The following is a 20,545-nucleotide window of genomic DNA, read 5'->3' as shown; positions in this document are numbered from 1 at the left end:
GGATGAAGCCAGGAGGAGGTTGGCCATGATTGTAGTGGACCATGGATATCATATCACAGAAGTTTAGCCTTCTCCTGAAGGAGCTGGGGAACCACCGAGAGGTATTAAACAGGAGAGAAATAAACCAAATTTGCTCTTTGGAAGTCTGTCCCGTGAGGATAGGCTGCAAGGGGTTGTGACTTGGAGGAGGAGGAGTTCTAGGAGGCCATCTTCATTGCTCTAGTGAAAATTATGTACCCACACCACGCATGGCAGTAGGAATGGAAAAGAGGAGGAGGGAACAGTGAACTGAGAATACTAGAAAGAATGCTTATCGTTCCAACCCTCTGAAGAGTTGCACCTCTTAGTATCCAAAGAAGGAATGCTTCAGAAGTCAACTAAAATACAGATGTTAATAGCAACTATCTGTTGTCACCAGAAAATGATGGACTTTTAGGTCCATAGGCTGCTTGGGTCTGCAGTGTAACTGAAGTCTCTCTGCTCCTGGCTCATGTTATCACCTATTAGGACTTAGATCACATGATTTGGGGCTATCATTCCGAATCTATAGGGCAAGCCAGCAGGCTAAAGATTGAGGTCAGAGCATAATACATTCTAGCTCCATCCATGTTGTTGCAAATGGCAAGATTTCATTCTTTTTGATGGCTGAGTAATAACCCATTGTATATATATCCCACATCTTCTTTATCAATTCATCTGTCAAAGGACATCTGGACTCTTTCCTTAATTTGGTTCTTGTTGATAATGCTGCTATAAACATCAGGGTGCATGTGCCCTTTGGTAAGAGTTGGCATTGAAGTTTTGAGTCTGAAGGCTAGAAACTCGGGCAGCATCTGTATGTTGCAGTCTGGAAGCTGCATTCCATCTTCTTTGGGAAAACTTTGCTCTTAAGGCCTTCAACTGATGAGATGAGGCCCACCCGGTTTATGCAGGATAATCTACATAAAATCAACTGATTTAAATTTGAAATATAACTAAAATATATCTTTACAGCAATGTCTAGACTAGTATTTGACCAAACAACTGGTCGCTATAGTCTAATCAAACTAATATATAAAATTAACCATTATATCACCTTAAGGACTCAAACTTGATTTGAAGTTTACAAAATTTTATGTGTTTTTAAGTCCAAGTTTATTGTAATAAAGCATTTAAATTTTATTTCACTTTCACTGGTTTTTTAATCAGAGTTACTATAACCAGGCACTTTTAACTGGTTACGTTTTCATATTCAGAATCATTCCAGTTGCTTATACAACAGCACAAACTGTTTTTTGAAACTGCATCAGTCTTCAAATACTTGCCTCCTAATAATTCCTTATGTAACAACTTATGGGTAAGGATTTATTTTTTTCCTTTAGGTTTATGAGGCTTAAACTGAATTTGGCAGATCTTTTAAATTAGCATTTGTATATATCTCAAGATGATTTAGTCCAAATTTATTGAGTTGCATTGTGCTAGGTGCTAGAGAGAATGAGGGAAAAAAAGATTCTTCTCTGCTCTCAGGGAGCTCTTTTTCCTTCTACTTCTGTTAGACAACAGTACGGTACACTACAACGTCTCAACTACAAAAAAGGCATTCAGTGTGTAGAAAGGATTTCTGAGATAGGGAATGTCACTCTGTCCTAAATAGAATGTGGTGACTTGCCTATTTTATAGAAGGAAGAAAAACGAACCCACGTTTCCCTGCCATGCTACCCAATCAGTAGGTCACTGACTGTTTCCAAAGAAACTTACCACTGAAAGTAGAAAGATCTTCTTTCAACTCCCTCAACAAAAGGTTACATTTGTTTCAGAGATTGTGATGCATGCAGGCTGGAAGATAGTAAAGAATAAAACACCAAACATTGAAGTTCAGCAACACCAGCAGCAACTTATAGAGATGGCTTTTGCATAGGAAAACAATGTCTTTGGGTTTTATGATTACTTTTGGCAATGTGAGAATTTGAACTGAGGAGCTACAATGTTTTTGTGCTTCTAGAAGTTGCTATTAAATAATAATTTGTACTCATGAATCATTTATAATTGAGGGTAGGGGACGATGACAATTGACATGTTGACTATTCTTCAGCCTTTCTTAGGAATTATAGTGCCTGGAAAATACTGGAGTATCTTTTTGCTCCCAGTCTTCCTGTCTCATAATGAAGATATAAATTGTTCCTGAATTTGAGAAGCTCATTTTCTCAGTTTTAAATAATAAATTGGCAATGAGAACAGGGAGATTGTGTCATGATGAAATGCTTAAGACGTAGATATCTCACTCCATATTTTCTGGTGGTATAGCTTTCTCACACCTGTGTACCATTGTTCACGCATAAGACGTATGAATTTATCTTAATTTTATTAGAATCTGCAAACTCCCAAGTAGCTAAATGATTTCCTCCCATTATAACAACTAATTTGACATTTTTCCTTGTAAGAGTCAAGTAAAGACTAATGATATTCCTTACGAAAGAAAATATCTTGTGAAATTCTGACATATTTGAAAATGTTTTCTTATAAGCAAAGTTGTTCTAATAGATTTATGGAATTTTAGAACAGGAAGGGAACTTAGCTGAATCTCAAGCTTTTGCATCTATGGAAATACAGGCTCAGAAAAGCCCTCAATCTTGGCAGGGGTGGCCGGAGTGACATTTCATGTCCTCCCTTGGTCTCAATGACTCTCTGCTCTTCTTGTTGTTAATGCTTATTTCTCTGGAAGCCTTTTTATAAAGTCTTTGGTGGTATTTGGTGCTACAGTCTATAGGTCAATTAAAAGTACAATTCGGTTGTCTTGCCACTATGCTCCTGGCTGTCAGAGCACTTAACATATTGTATAAGTTGTCTATTTATAACTCTGACTCACTACTATGGTCATGATTTAATTTAGGAAACAGAAAAAAATATTCTAGGTATTTTAAGCACAAAGAGATTATAAATATACATACTTACTTATATATATAATCTACTTACTGAATCATTGGAAGAGCTGGGGCAGCAGAAGTCAGGTGACTGCCACTGGATTGTTGAGTTCAAAGACACCCCACAGTAGCTGTGATCCAGAGCACAAGAAGCTGCCGTAGCCCCCACCAGCTGTTTCCACAACTGTCTCTCATGCATGCGAGCTGGAAGCTCAATAGTGGTAATCAGTCATGAGTCTCCTCCACTAAGACTCTAAGCTCCATACAAGCCGAGATTATGTCTATTCTGTTCACAAGTGCATCCCTAGTACCTAGTATATAATAAGCATCCAAATAAATATTTGCTGAAATAATGAATAAAGTAATCAATACATACATGGAATAAACGAGAAAAGTTCAACTTGACATTGACTGTGTAAAATATGTAAGACCACGTATGACTATGACTTTAAGTCATTCTGTTTGATTCCAAAGCCTGAGAACCTTCTAAAATATTCTGTGCCTTTTGAAGACTCCTTTCTTATTGCTGTATTTAGATACACATCATATCCTGTAAGGTACTAAACTTTATACCTCTGCATCATTTATTTCCTTTTTCCATGCTGCCCTTCTTTTTCCACCTAGAAAAATCTTGATATCCTATAAAAAACAGTTAAATTGTTACTTTCTGGAAAATCTGCCCCAAGTCCTAATAACAGAATATCTTGCTCAACTGTTTATTATACTAGTCTTTTGAGAGTTGCAAAGGCATAAGACTTTTGAAGTAGGCGGAATGGTTAAGGAATACCTATAGTAGTAATCTTGTATTAAATAGGTGTTCTTTTTCTTTTCCCTCTTCTCATTATTCTTAAGAAAAATATTCCTCCCTTAACCTCCTCTTTTCCAACTCTTCTTATTCTTATTCCATGACCTCTCCTTTTATGCCCTCTTCTATTTTGTCAGTACCATCTATCTTTTGGCTGCCCAAAATAGCTTCACCATGGCAACCCACATACATACTGCCCTTCCCTTGTTTTGTGTTCCAGAATGTCTTGGCATCTGAAAATTACTTGATATATTTCCTTTGTATTTAACATTTAACAAACAATATGCCCCACTTTGGTTTTAAGATCAAAGGGATATTCCCATGGTATGAATATTTGATGTCACCATATGAAAATCTTTGGGCCAGATTTTTGGGAGCCAAGAATGCTCTTGCTGTCATAATTAGCTGCCAACATCTGACAGATGCCCTATATTCTCAATATAGCCCTAGAACCTCAAAAATCAATGGATTTTGAAAACCTCGAATGCATTTTCTAAAGTATGACACAGATGATGACATAGACACCTATGTTAAGGAAAATTTGATTATGTCAAGTCATATTCATGATATTAGATGCATATTTAAGACATAGGGATACATTGAGCTATAAGCTGTAATACTTTAATAGTTTCAAAGTGGTTAACTTCATGATGGTTAATCAGGGAGAGTGAGGAGGATGGGTTTGACTGGCTAGCCTGCTAGAACATGTAGACACAGGCAAATATTCTACATGTGTATTTCAGGACAGTCATTTAAGTCTTGTTTAATCTGAATCTGTCCATTGTGGTAGCTTTAAAACATGGCCACACATTCTTTGAAACTCTTCCCATTGAGAGGTGGGATCTATGCCTCCCTACCCCTTGGATCTGGTTGGCTTGTAATTGCTTCAACCAGTAGAGTACAGTAGAACTGACACAAAGTGACCTCCAGGACTAGGTCACATAAAACCTGGAAGCTTCTGACTTGTCACCAAAAGCTTACTGAGAGCCCTGACCAACCTTATAAAAAGTCCAATTACCCTGAAGGCACTATGCTAGAGAAGCTACTGTTGACAGTCCCAGATGGGTTCAAGCTTCCAGCCATTTCTGTCAAAGCACCAAAAATGTAAGTAAATATGTCTTGGACTTTCTAGATCCCAACGGCCAGCTAAATACTACATAATGACCACCAGCGTTGTCATGGAGCTAAGTCTGAATTCCTGATCCACACAATCATGAGCAAAATTAAATAGTCATTGTTGGTAGTCACCAAACTTTGGTGTACCTTGTTGCATAGAAACAGATAACTGGAACACTAATCAATAAGTAATGGACAGGAAGGACTTATTTCTGAGTCTTTGAATTTTTGAATTTTTTGGTAAGTCTGAATGAATAAAGATAATATTTCTAAGAGTCTTTTATCAGGCTAAAGTATAACGATGAATAAATTTACAAGAAAGACTGAAGTGAGATATGCATGCATACTTCCTTGTGTGTGACCATATATGCACACCTAAGTGTGTGTGTTTATATTTCTACAATTTAAAAAGTGACAGCCACAACATGTCATCAGTTTCTTACCCAGTATTGATCTAAGTCATTGTTATAAAAATGGTATCTCTGCCTTCTTTTTTATTTGTTCTTTGGAAGAATTAAGTAATTACATGAGTCAATGTCCTAACATTGTACATCTGCTATGAAGACAGAGAAAGGTGTTAATATTTTTATAAAACATCAAGATTCCTTCAATGCAATAATTATTGCTATTTCCATTACACAACCTTTTTTTCTTATGCTGTCTGCTACCTTTCAAAGCCAAACTCAAATTGTACCTCCTCTAGGGAGCCTTCCTGGGGTTACCCACAAAGAAGTATTTTCTTCATTCCATGCACTAATAACAGGTTGCTCACAAACTTGTTCTGAATCTATTACCATGTTTTATTGGAATCTATTGATTATGCTACTTTTCTTTATAGACCATTAGATCTTTGTAACAAAAAGACATTTCTGTACATATTTGTATACCTAGCATCTAACAATCTGTAAAAACCACTGAGTTTCCCTTTTTCCTTGACTGTTAGAATGTTCACAATTTAGTTTTGTGTTCAAATTCTAGTAAGTACGCTTTGTATAGATGGTTTCAACATTGGGAAATTTGAATAATAAATATTATGGAATGAAATAAATGAATGTGTTTCCATGTAATAAGAATTTTTTAGTATAGATGTCTACCAACATCTGAATGAGAAAACTGATAAATTATTTTTAAAAATTGAAAAAATACTGATTCTTTATTCAGTTCCTGAGGTAGCTGCTATATAATTGCGTTATAAGGTAAGATCCTAATCATAAGCCATGATTGACTCAAACCTCAATTGAGCAGGGTTAGATGTTTAGTTGTTCTTTCTTTGCATACCCTTTACTTGAGCAGAAATGGCAAAACAAAAGGGAGAAATTCTTATTTTATGTATTTAAAGCAAAACTAGATAGCATTTCAGATTTGTAATAAATACAGCAGATTTGACTTAGTAGAGCTAAATTGGGACATAGAAATGTGTTCATTCATCAGAAAAATGAATTAACCATACATCATGTATTGGGCTGAAATTAAGGGACAAAATGATAATGAAACACTAATGCAATAATATGGCCAAACAACATTTTATCTACTTTTGTAACTTTTTAAATTTAGAGGACTTTTAAATATAAGATAAAATGTGCATATATGCTTAAAACACAAGTATTAACAAATCATCTAAAATAATAAACATTAGCTCAATTGATTAAAGTACAGGCATTTTGGTATATAAATCCTAAGCTAGTATCTATATAAACCTATATGAAATAGAGTGTCTAGTTGAAAGAGTAAAAGAAATAAACCTTATGTCTCCTTTCAACCTAAATTTTCTTATGCTGAAATGACCATATCCCACTATGGAGTAGGTCTACAGTTCTTTCTTCCTGTTGCCATTCATCTGTGAAAAGCACATTTATACATTATTTATATTACTACAATTTCCTAAAGAAGATTTGCTGTTTTAAATTTCACTGTGATTTCTTATCTTCCCTAATCTTACAGTAGTTTTTCTGAGAGGGAGGTCTATTCTTGTGAAGTATTTTCTAAGCAAGCATGTACTCTTGCACAAATGATCCTATATTTTTGAGAGGTTCTTTTTAAACCCTAAATGCACAGTATAGTGCAAGATGACTGTGTAAAACTATAAGTACTCTGAAGGCTAACTTTCATGAGCATATATAGCATATATTTTGATTTACAATATTAAAAATTAGCATGTGGTCAGAGTACAAAGGATTCTTAGGACAATGAAAATATTCTATTACACTGTAATGATGAATGTATGTTATTATACGTATGTCCAAACCCATAGAATGCACAGACACCAAGAGTGAGCCTTATGTTAACTATGAACTCTTGATGATAATGGTACATCAGTATAAGTTCATCAGTTGCAACAACTATACCACTCTGGTGGGGGTTGTTGATAACAGGAGAGGCTATGCATATGTGGGGCAGGGCATATATATGGAAATCTCTGTACCTTCTGCTCACTCTTAAAGCTGTCCTAAAAAAGTTTATTCATTACAAAAATTAGCATGTGATTAACATAGGGAATATATCTGGAATTTATGTTCTTTCTCAAACCTTCTTGTTACTAGAGCTGCATCCTTGAACTGGCTGCCCATTTAACCTCATTTTACTTTTCCCTTTAACAGTTTTATGAAAACATTTAAGGGTGACTTAATGTGGCAGAATAAACACCATTCTAGGATAAAGAAGACATAATTCTAGTCTAGACTCTATAATTTACTGGACAGGGGATCTTGATTATAACACTGAAAATTTCAGGATCTTGGTTTCGCCACATATAAAATGAAGATGATGCTATCCTTATCTATTCTTATGAGATCACCTGTGTCTTACAGAAATTACATTTTAAAAGCATAGAATAGTACATAAATACTATGTGGTGATGGCAGTAGTACTGTTAGCATTTTTATAAATCCATATTTTCATTTTGGCTAAATTAGCTAAATACCGTTAGAGAACAAAAAACAAAAATAAAAACAAATACCAAAAAAAAAAAAAAACACACACAAAAAAACACCGTGCAATCTCAATTAAGTTTAGTCTATCAATTTAAAAAAGAAAATTAAAAAAAGTTTTGAAAAGGACTGACTTTTTATATTCTTCACTAGATGGAAACTAAATTTGTTAGAGATTAAGTGATGGCACAAGTTAGCTTTTTAATTAACAGAATCATTTTAATGCTTTATTAATAGAGAAAACTATACTAAACCTCCACTAGAGTATGAATTTAAAAAGAAGAGAAGCAAATTGTCTTCTCTTAGTTTTAAAAAGGAAGCTGTGTGTATTGGTTAAGTCTCCAGCTCTGGAGGTAGAGAGCCTTGGGTTTGGAGACTGATTCCTGCACTTAGTGCCTCTGGGACCTCAGGCAAGAAGCCCCACTTTACTCTCCCAACTGGAATCAACAAAGAACTCCTCCCTGGCTGAGTAGTCTTTGTGTGAATGGAGGGAGAGGGCAGATAAGACAGAGGGCATAAATGTGATAGGGAAACACAGTGATTATGTTTTAGATTAGTAAATTTTCTTCGAAATTTTCTTACAGTTGAATCCGTTCTTTTTTTTTTTAAGTTTTTATTTATTTATTTGAGAGAGAGAGAGCTTGAGTGAGGACAAGCGGGGGACGTGGGGGAGCAGAAGGAGAGGGGGGAAGCAGACTCCCTGCTGAGTGGAGAGCCTGATGTGGGACTCTATTCCAGGACCTTGGGATCATGACCTGAGCCAAAGGCAGGCGCTTAACCAACTGAGCTACCCAGGTGCCCCAAATCCCTTTTTTCTTATATATTTCATTACAACTTTCTCTTGTATTTCAAATTGAACTGTTTTAAGGACACTATATACAAACAGATCGCATGGCAATGCAGTTTATACATGTGGACACAAAAGATTTTAGGAAGAGAATAAAAAGTCATTACAGAAAGAGAAGACAATGCCAGTTCATCTGTATTCTGCCCTCGTTCAGTCATTCCTGCATTGCCTCTCAGAGATATTTTTCTATCTCCCTTTTGCTTTACATACCTAACATGGAGACTTTTGAAATACACTTTGTAGAATAAAGGAGCCACCTTGTAACTTAAAAAAAAAAATTGTTCACTATGATGTAAGATTCTCCTAAAAATGCAAGTGTTAGAAGTGCTTCTTGATTATGTACAGTCTTTATATTTACCAGGGAAAAGCTTTCTAGAGCTTGAACTCACTGAAAGTTTGTTAGGTGAAAGATAATTACACAAGGAACTAGGTGTACTACACTGAAATAGTACAGTCTTTCAAGGACTAATTAAGGAATCACATTTGGTTAATGGATTCTTTAGTTTTAAGATCATCTGACTAATAGTTATTATGAGAGGGTTTTCTTTTATTCTTATTTGGTCAGTACTACTCTAAATCACATAAATAACCATTTGGAAATACAAATACAGTAAAATTCAATAAAATGTGCTAATCCTGATTGATGATTAAAGGGTGCATTTTCCTGGAATTCTAAAACATTCCTGCTACTTTCATATTTGACTCGTATTTCATCTCCCACCCCATATGCCCCCCACATACTCTGGTGTGACCAAAATCCTATTTAGTTACTTTTAATAGATACTAAGATTTTTAATGAATCTCATGCAGTTTTTTATGTAAGCTGGGTATATTTCTTTTTTTAATTTTTTTTATTTCAGTTCAATTAAATAGTATATAATGTATTATTAGTTTCAGAGGTAGAGGTCAGTGATTCATCAGTCTTATATAACACCCAGTGCTCATTACATCACGTGCCCTCCTTAATGTCCATCACCCAGTTAGCCCGATCCCCACCCTCCTCCCCTCCAGCAAATTTATCTATTTGTTAATTCTGTTGGCATTCAAAACCAAGTTCAAGGTCAGAATGTGGACTTTTTTATACTTTTAAACTGTAGAGTGGACTGTTACATATTCAGGCTGTTGAGATTCTGTGAAAAACCATGTTTTCAACCTCAGGTCTGGTTCTTACTACCACTGTTACCTTAGACATGCTAGTTTCTTTGAAACTTCAAAGTTAGGGGATAAGGTAGTAGACAAAAAAGAGACTTGACAAATGCAAGGTAGTAAACTTCTGTGTCAAAAGTTGTAATGTATGGTGATTAACATAACATAATAAAAAAATAAAATAAATTCAAAATGTAAAAAAAATTTAAAATAACATAACAAGAAAATAAAGAAATAAATCATCATATTGAAAAAAAAAGTTTATAAACCTAGTTCCAGTAATTCTTTTAAAGAAATTATTAAAATCATGTATATATTACTGTGCTCCCAAACATCTATTTAATAAATAATTATTATATTGTAAATTATTTTTTAAATTTTATTGTGTTATGTTAATCACCATACATTACATCATTAGTTTTTGATGTAGTGTTCCATGATTCATTGTTTGCATATAACACCCAGTGTTCCATTCAATATGTGCCCTCTTTAATACCCATCACCAGGCTAACCCATCCTCCCACCCAGAACCCTCAGTTTGTTTCTCAGAGTCCACAGTCTCTCATGGTTCATCTCCCCAGTGTTAACTTATTTAACATTTTTATATAACCTTATATAACCTATCTAACCTTATATACACATGATTATATTTAACACTGAGTCATTTCCATATTCTAGGTCATGAGTAAAATAGTTTTAAATACACTACTATTTAATCCTTAGAACAAATCTTTGACATGAGTATTATTGTCCCCAACTTGCAGAGCCAAAAATTGAAGTGTTAATCTCAGATAATCAACTTATTCCAAAATACAGAGCTAGTAACTGGAAGACATATTCAAAAGTTTAACATGTTTATGGATTACAGAGCATGTTAAAGCTCTAGGACAAAATAAGTTATATCATTATTCTTTTTTTATTAGGAAGTATGCTCTGAATTTCAACCAACAAATTTTAAAGCAATGGGTTAATTCCTCTGTTTAATTCTTTCCAGGATTAGCTACCTAATTTCCTGGGCCCAACACAAAATGAAAATGTAGATTTCTTTATTTAAAAATTAAGAATTTCAAGATGGACACAACAGAACATTAAATCAAGAGTAAAGACCTTGTGACATATCTGATAAAGAATTAGTATCCAAAATATATGAAGAACTTATAAAACTCAACACCCCCCAAAACAAGTAATCCAGTTAAAAATGGGCAGAAGACCTGAACAGACATTTCTCCAAAGGAGACATGCAAATGGACAACAGACACATGAAAAGATACTCATCATCACTTATCATCAGGGAAATGCAAATCAAAACTGCAGTGAGATATCACCTCACACCTATCAGAATGGCTGAAATCAGCAACACAAGAAACAACAGGTGTTGGTGAGGATGTGGAGATAAAGGACTCCTCTTGAATTGTTGGTGGGAATGTAAACTGGTGCAGACACTGTGGAAAACAGTATTGAGGTTCCTCAAAATGTTAAAAATAGAACTACTCTATGATCCAGGAATCACACTACTGGTTATTTACCCAAAGAATACAAAAATACTAATTCAAAGGGATATATGCACCCCTGTGTTTATAGCAGCATTATTTACGATAGCCAAATTATGGAAGCAGCCCATGTCCATTGATTGATGAATAAATAAAGAAGACACAACACACATACACAAACACACAATGGAATATTATTCAGCCATAAAAGAGAATGAAATCTTGCCATTTGCAATGACATGGTTGGAACTAGAGAGTATATGCTAAGTGAAATAGGTCAGTCAGAGAAAGACATATACTATATGATTTCACTCATGTGGAATTTAAGAAACAAAACAAATGTGCGAAGGTGAAGAGAGAGAGAAGGAGAAAGAGAGAGAGACCAAGAAAAAGACTTTTACCTGTAGAGAATAAACTGATGGCAACCAGAGGGGAGGTGGGTGGGGGTTTGGGTAAAATGGGTGATGGGGATTAAGGAGTTCATTTGTTGTGATGAGCACCAGGTGATTAAAATAAAAACTTAAAAAAAATAAAGGGTAAAGACCTTGTGAGCATGGTGTCCAGTGCAAGTACACAGATCACATGCCCATGAAGCCAATTCTGGTCCTTCCTCTAAAGGGTATGAAATTAAGTTTTCATAGACCCAAGTATCTATGTCTTCTCTGATTAATAAAAGGGATGAAAGTCCTATAGGAAGGAATTGTGAGGATTTATATGATACTTTCTTTATAGCGCAGTTTGATTATTTGACTCACAATGAGGCAGAAACTCCTTAGCAAAAGGACATGATGAAGCTTCCATTCATTACCATCCTCCTCATTTCTATCAATTCCAACTCCATCATTATAATCATTATCTTTATTATTAACCATCATTATCCGATTATATTCTATGACCAAGAAGTATACGATAAGAAATCACCATCTGATTTAATCCTAAGCAAAATATCTATGAAGTTCGATGGCTAAGACATTTGCCAAGTAGCACACATCCTGCAAATAATAGAGCATGGGTTTAAACCAGATATCTCGGGTTCCAGTGCCCAGTGCCTTTCCTGCATATTATCTGCTAGAGAACATTTTAGCAAGCACTGTTAGGAGACTTCATGTTTATAATCAGATTATCCATTCATTTGTAAACATTCAAAGTTTCATCCTCAGAAATGTGTTTTTGTTGTTTTTCTTATAGTTTATTTTTCTCTTTTGTTAAGGAACAGAACAATTTATCAAAAAGATTTAAAAGCAGACATAAAGGAACAGCAAGGCATAAAATTTAAAACACATACGTGTAAGTATTAGAATTTCCAATTTAAATGTCAGAAGACTACTTCCATATGAATTGTCCTTCCACAATTATTGAAATGATCCCTAATTTATATTTCTATACCCTAATTTATATTTCTATAAAATTAATTAGAATATAAGGGCTAATTTGAAAGTTTATTCCCTTATTCTTCAAGAAGATGGTTTAGTTTATTTGATTTTATTAATTTTTGTTCAATATATCAATGCCCTTCTTCCTATATGAGTCAAAAAAGCATTATTGAAATGTGAAAGTGTGATTTCCAAATTATGTTAGAGACTATTACATGGAAATAATAATTTTTAACAGCATTCCAATTAAATCTCTATTAAAAGACATTCTAACTCCCTCATGTTTTCTCTACTTTTCTAAATACATGTTAAAGTGACAAAATTATATTTACTTCCATTTAACCAGTTCAACTGGTCATTCAGCACACACACACACACACACACACACACACACACACACAAGTGTAGCTACCATCTAACTAGAAGCCCACATCCCCCACTCCCAATTGTTTCTCTATATAGTCTTAGGTCACTCCTGATCACTCCTTAGAATTCCTGGTATCTATTATTCTGGTAAAGTCTTCAGTTTTCTCCAAAACTTATTGCTAGCAAACAATGCGAAGAGCATTTTCACATGTCTCTTTGGATCCTTTGGCTAGGTTGTCTTGGGTGGATAAATCCAGCAATAGAATGGCTCAGGATGAGGGCTCATATTTAGTTTTTCCAGATTGTTCTCTAAATGGTTATATCACTTTTAATCCACGTTAGCGAGTACTTGGTTCTAATAAAAAACATTTTGATTTTTGTCAGTCTAATGCACATAAGTAAATATCTCATCTTTAAAACATTTGCTAATTACTAGTGAGGTTGAGCATTTCTTAATATTCTTATTAGGCATATAGGCTTTCCAGTCAATAAATTGCCTGTTTTCAATTCTTTGACTATATGCATTGCTTTTATTGACTTTTCCTCACTAATTTTTAGGTGTTCCTTATGCATTCTAGATATATCCAGAATATCAATTCCCTGTAGGTAATCTGTCTGTTTACTTTGTATAATCCACTGCATTTAATACTTTTAGATTTAAATTTCATGTATGTCTTTAAACCATCTGGAATTTATTTGTATATATAGCAAGAGATAATTAATTTTTCCCCTGTAAAGGTAGCAAAATATAATGGATATAAGAAAAGACTTTATAGCCAATCTAGTGAGTTTGTATCCTGACTTTGTTACTTGTGTGTCCCTTTGTGCAATTTACTTAACGCTAGTCTGTGCCTCAGTTTCCTGATCTGTAAGACACAAAGACAATGCCTATCTTATAAGACTGTTTTATTAAGAGAGTTAGTAAATTTGCAGTGTTTAGATCATTGCCTGACACATTTTGGATACCACATAGGTACTGTTATTGATTATATCATCATCATCATCATCATCATTAAACAATGGACTGATATCTCCAACATTCTTTTACAAAATAACCCATCCTTTATGGATACACTAATTTTTAATGCCACCTCCATTATGAACTAAATTCCAAAAAATAACATAGGTAACTTGCTGGACCCCTATTCTAACACACTGGCTTATTTCTCTTTTGATTTAATTGCATGAAATTGTTTAATTTACTTTGGCTCTAAATGCCTTAATAGCTGGTGAATGAGCCCTCTCACCATTCTTTCTCAAGTTGTTTTACTATCAGAACACTATTATTCTTCCATACAAATTTTAGAATTAACTTATTTTTTCAAAAAAATCTTCTATTTTTATTCAAATTATTTTGAAATTATTAATTAATCTGGGGAGTATTGAAATCTTTATAATGCTAAGTCACTGTATTTGGTGTGGTGTTATTCTCAGTATATTTGCATTTTGTATTATTGTGTTTCATAAATTTCTTCAGAAGAAATTGTTAGATTAATTTCTAGATATATTTTGTTGTCAAAGCAAATGATCATATTTTCTCTTTCATTTTCAACTTGAATTTACTGGTAAAAAGGAGCAAGTGATTTTTGAACATTAGCCTTATATCTGTCACCTTTCTGAAAATTTGTGATTGTAACAATTGTTCTATCATAGGTTATGATGTATCTTTAGATAATTATTTTTTTTTTTTTTTTCCCCTTTTAACTCTGTATTGCTTTTTTCTTGTTTGGTTGCATCAGTCAGGACTCTTTGTACAATGTTAAACAATAACATTCATAGCAAACAGTTTTATATTGTTCCTGACTTATAAAGAACAAATAGTTTATACTCTAGATGTCTGGAACATTATTTGTATTAATTTTATAATCAAAAATAACAAACATTGATATGAAAATTAATTTAAAAATTTTTAACAAGCCTATGGTAGAGAAGAAATGAGTATTTTACACCGAGAGCTTAAGTATAAATATAGCTTTATCTAAACAAATTAATTTAGGAAAAGATAGCTAAAATGTTATGCAAAACAAAATGCCATTTTACAAGACTGTCTCAAAACAAGAAAAGTTTCATTCTGCATGTTACTGAGAATAGCCTTGAAGACTTCACCTCTACCTACTGGAATAGTTTATTTTTGTATTAAGGTCTATAGTATGTTCATTAAAACGTTTTACATGTAATGAGTTCTTTGGATGAAAGAGTTGTGAATATGGAATAGAAGTGTTTTTAAGATTTTATTTATTTATTTATTTTAGACACAGAGAGAGAGAGAGCACGCATGAGCGGGGGGTGGGGGGGGCGGTGAGGAGCAGAGGGAAAGGAACTAGCAGATTCAGAGCTGATCCTGGAGTCCTACCCGGGCCTGGATCCCACGACCCTGAGATCATGACCTGAACCAAAATCAAGAGTCCAAGAGTTGCTCTCTTAACTGACTGAGCCACCAGGTACCCCAGGAATAGAAGGTTTTTTGGTAAGCTTGACCTTGGGCAAGCCACTTAACTTCTAATCTACATTTTTTTAGGATTATTAAAAATTAAATAAAATAAGAAGAGTATGACACAGTTTCCCTTCCTCTCTTTTCTCTCATTAGCAAAAGCATCTATGACATTTTGTTTACTTAACACATGTGGTTATTAAGATGAATGGATATAAAATCAACAAAAGACAGTGTAGGGAAGAATATATCCTTCTGCTTGTTTGTTGATTTTAAGAACTTTAACAATTTTAGCTGTTAATTTTGTAAGAATGCTTTCTGAAAATTGTGTGTACCATTTCTACATCTCTTTTTTTCTGTTTCCTTGAGGAAATTAGAGGAAAGCCATAGAAAAACTACTGGTCTAAAATATCTCATTGACCATTGTTACCTAACCCTTTGTTTTTCTGATCAGAAAATAATATAAAACCTCAATGCAAAAAGTTTCTCAGTGCCAGGGCAAAGGTGTATATAAAATATTCTTTATATATCTCAGAAAGTAGTGGCAAGTAGAATTCCAGAATTAATTCATAATAAACTGTGTGTTATATGCTTCTGTGCATACATGTGTGTTTACTGTTTTATTACTAAAATTTTATAAGTAATGCCTACATGAGGTAGATGTATTTTCTAATGATCTCAATCATCAAGTGCCTCAAATTCCGGGAAACAACATTAGACATATTTCAGAGAGAAAGTTGACTGAATAGATCGTGCAGTTTGATTATAACCTTTTTATTCTGTCTCCTATTGTGCTTTGACATATAATACCAACACTGTTCTGTTGCCTACAATTTGCATCTATATAAGTCATAATAAGAAGAAAGCATCTGTGCCCCTATGCTATGCAAAACTATTGAGGCATTGCTGCAGATCAAGCAAATAACAGAATCAGAATTGAATCTGCCATGTTGCTCTACGCCTTATTTTGTTAAAAGCATTAATGCTAGGCAGAGTGCTTTCACATCTGTCATCTCTGTAATGCTCACAGCAAGCCCAGAGGTAAGCAGGACAGCAATCATGAGCTTCATTTGACGCTGAGAAAGGTGAAGTTCACAAAAGCTGATGAACTGGAAAGTAGCAGGGTTGTGACCTGAAACCAAGTCGTCTTTTTTCCAGTTGAATGCCTTTCCCAAGGCAGTGAGAGAAAAGTGTATCCATTGTTTCACTCCTTTCTTCAATTTGGTGCCATGAAAATTTGGAGAACTGTCTTTGAAAAAGGAAAAAAAAAATATGTAACACTTCAAAATAGCTTTAAAAATTCTTCTAAAAATGGTTTAAATATTTATTTTCACTCCTTTCTAAAATATCGTCCTGATACTTGAAGAGCTATCTACATTTTTTTTGTATTAGGTACAAATTTGAAGGTTTAAACCAAGACTTCAACGAGAGAAGAATGAGGAAGAGATATATATTGAGAGATTTATTGCAAGGAATTGGCTTGTGTGCTTAGAGGGGCCTGCTAGGCAAACCTGAAATCCTTAGAGCAGATTGTCAGGAAGGAACTGGAACTCTGGGGCGTAAGGTGAAGCTACTATTCTCAGGTGGAATTCCTTTGTTTGAGGACTGTTCTGCTTTTAAGGGCTTTTGATTGATTCAAGCCCGTCAAGATGATCTAGGATAATCTCCCTTAGCTAAAGTCAACTGATTATGGACTTTAATCACATCTACAGTATATCTTTATAGCAATACTTAAGTTAGTGCTTGAATGCCTGGGAACTGTAGCTTTGCCAGGATGACATTAAAAAAAAAATCACAGTGTTGAAGTGGAATTCACAGTAAAAGAAACATTGACTTGGGGATTGAGGAAAGATCTTCCCTTGATGATCAGTTCTCACAGTGATTTGTTAATTTTTTTTTTCTCAAGCCTTTTTTAGCCATCTTTCCTTATCTACAGAATAGACATGATATTAAGCAATTTGAACAACATTACTACGATTAAATGACATGATTATTCACCTATAAAGAGTTGCATGTTACACTCTTACCTGGGACCAGATATTTCCCTTCAGATCAATTAATTCAGTAAAATTGAATATATAATTGTGTATGTTTATTTATTTGTGACTTTCTTCCTAGATTATAAGTTTCAGGATCATTAGTACCATATTCTTTTTGCTCACTATTAAATCTCTGTAAATTTTCTTCCAGCTATGTCATTCTCTAAGAAGTTCAATACCAGATCTCAACATTTTAATCAGAAAAATATATAAATAGGTCTTGAGCTTTGTCAAGTGCCAAGGAATTTAAGAAACCAAGATATCCATATAGCACCAGATTCCTCTGATCTGTGTTAAATAGGGTGGTCTACTCAATATGGCAACATAGACTAAAATCTCTGCTTTGAGCTTTAGTAGTTTAGTATATGACAGTTTATCCAATTGGTACAAATGATAAATAAACGTAGATAATTGAGCTCTGTTTCTGTCTTCTCTGAACCATGAAATGCAATTTAGAATTTGCTCTTTCAAATTAAAATCAGGGGGAAGGAATGGAAGCAAACAAGGCTCGGGAAACTGTTCTCCAGCCCTGCATCCTTAGCAGAGCCCTCTGACAGCTGTCATTACAAATCAAATACCCTGCTAAGCAGAACTCTCTTCACTCCAGCAGTGCTGACATGGTGCAGAGAAGATTATGTCTCATAATAGAAATTCAAATAATGACAACTTTGTTATCTCCTGTTCATCCCTTCAACTGCGTGCCAAAAGAACTGGTCCTGTCCTGGAGGTGGGATTCAGTGTGTGAACATCAATCAGAAAAAAGCCTGCTGACCCAAGGTTATTTACATCAACGCTCAAACTTCTGCTCTGGAAGGTTAAGAAAACCACCCCTAAGGAAGTACAAAACATGATTGAATTTACTCAAGGTCATGTCACCAGTTGATATGGGTATTGGATATGACAATTCCATTCGTCAGTCCTCCAAACTAGTCAGAACTGTATCCTCCATCTTGTGTTGGAGCCAAAGATCAGCACCCAGGGTGGACACTATGATGTCCTCTCTCTTTTTGAAATCATTAAAATTATTTTCTGGGAAAGATGCAGAATTTTAAATAGTTAATGACAGAAGAATAAGAATCCTATGATTACTGACATGAAGAAATCCATGAAAAGACAAAGAGGGAAAGAACATGAAGGTACAAATGGTAAGGCAGCAAAGCGAGATGAGATAAGGTTTTCCTGAATGGTGGGATATAAAAGTGATATGAAAATAACATGAATCAAAGTTGCTCCTGCTTTTTACCATGTGGAGGTTACAAGGTGCCTGCGCTACAAAATTGGATAATTATTTTAATTATATGATTATGTTGCAAAAGTTTTTATGTTAAGTTTCCTTTTAATTGTAAGGTGTCAATACATTTATAATACAATATAATTTACTAAAAAAAAACAGATTTATGCAGAACTGTTGAGATACATATCTCTTGTCTGAAGTAAGATGCACCAATATTTTACACTGGGACATACATTGACATATCTCAGAAAAATGATCAGGCCCCAAAGTCAGGACCTCTCACTCCTGGATATTTTTCTCATGTTTAGCCCACCATGCATGCACTTACAGATGGTTGATTCCATTGTGATGTAGCAGTGAACACACTCTCCTAAAGATGATTCACATATAACTCTAACTCTAGCTGTATGATTCTGGTAAGTCAGACCCCTTTCCCTAAGCTGTTAAATGGAGATCATAATACAAATTAACCTTATCTTACTATGCAGTTTTGAAGCAGTGAATATAAACATGCTTTAAAAACTATAGCTACTGTATGTTACTTACTTATTATAACAATTAGTGGTAATAAACTTTGGTTTGAAATTTGATTTTATTTCTTCCTTTGCTAAAACATCCAGTATTTCATTCTCTTGTTTATGCACTGCACTGTTCTCTTCCTTCATGTCGAGTAGCCAATTCAGGTGTGAATCCTTGGGATTCTTTGCTAAGCCAACTTGTTCGTTTGCCTAACACGTTCTGTTTTTCTTTTCTGTGTCCTCATGTTTATGCAGTTCGGCAGTGCTCTAAATTGAATGTCATTTTCCAAACGCATTTTCCTAGATTTACATGGAGAGAACCAATATTATCTCCCTCTTCAAACTCTGGATAAATTGTCTTTGTCTTTCTGATACCATGTCATGTCATGAAGTTACACCCAGTTTGTGTGTTTAGAATGCCAAGTGGATCTAGGTTGGGAATCTAGAGTTCTGGATTCTAGTCCCAAATCTGTCACAAACTCCCTTGCGACTTTTTTGTGACTTGAGGAGTTTAACTCATTAATTCATTCATTCATTTAGACAAATGAGTAAAACATAGTTCTTATTCTCATTGAATTCATAGTCAACTGGTGCAAACAAATGTAAATAAATCAGCAAAGTACCCAGTGGTAACTGGAATCTGTACAAAGCATGTGAGAGCCGTGGGTAGACAATGGTAAGTTCTACCTACAGGTTTGTCAGAGGAGGAGGTATTTCTTTTTTTTATCACTAAGCAACATTTATAATTATGTATTTATCTGTACGGTGTTTTGCTTCTTTGCCATAGTATATGTCTCTCACCAGATACACCATAAGGTCAGAGACCATGTGTATTTTGATTACAGTCTAACCAGCATCTTTCTTATACATGATAGATATGTTTTGAAGAAATGAATAAATCAATACACACAGAACAAAAACAGATTAATATTCCATGCAGGAGATTTGCATGATCCTATTTCTGTTATTTCTGCTTTAGAATGATCACAGCAATAGCAGTGTGAAAGCTAAAGTGAAGCAGGAAGACAAAAGGCATGACTAGCAAAAAGCAAAACAATTATTTCAACTCGTGCATAAAATTGATTAACATTATTTTTTCTTTGAATGGTGGATAAAGATGCATATTTAAAACAATACAGTGATCAGGCAGCTAAGAGTTTGGTCCTGCTTTCCTGTTTGGGTGCTGTTATCACAAGCCCTTTAATCTTTCAGGATGTCAAGTTCTTCACCTATGAAGTTAACTAATTAAAACTTAATTATCTCTAAATCCCTGTGTAGTTTTAACATTCCGTGTGACAAAATGGTTAACTGAGTTATATCAAGTATACCAAAATGGAAATAGAAATGGAAAGA

Source organism: Phoca vitulina, unplaced genomic scaffold, assembly GCF_004348235.1.
Source record: "Phoca vitulina isolate PV1807 unplaced genomic scaffold, GSC_HSeal_1.0 scaffold74, whole genome shotgun sequence".
NCBI classification, from domain to species: domain Eukaryota; kingdom Metazoa; phylum Chordata; class Mammalia; order Carnivora; family Phocidae; genus Phoca; species Phoca vitulina.
This window is presented reverse-complemented; position numbering follows the sequence as displayed.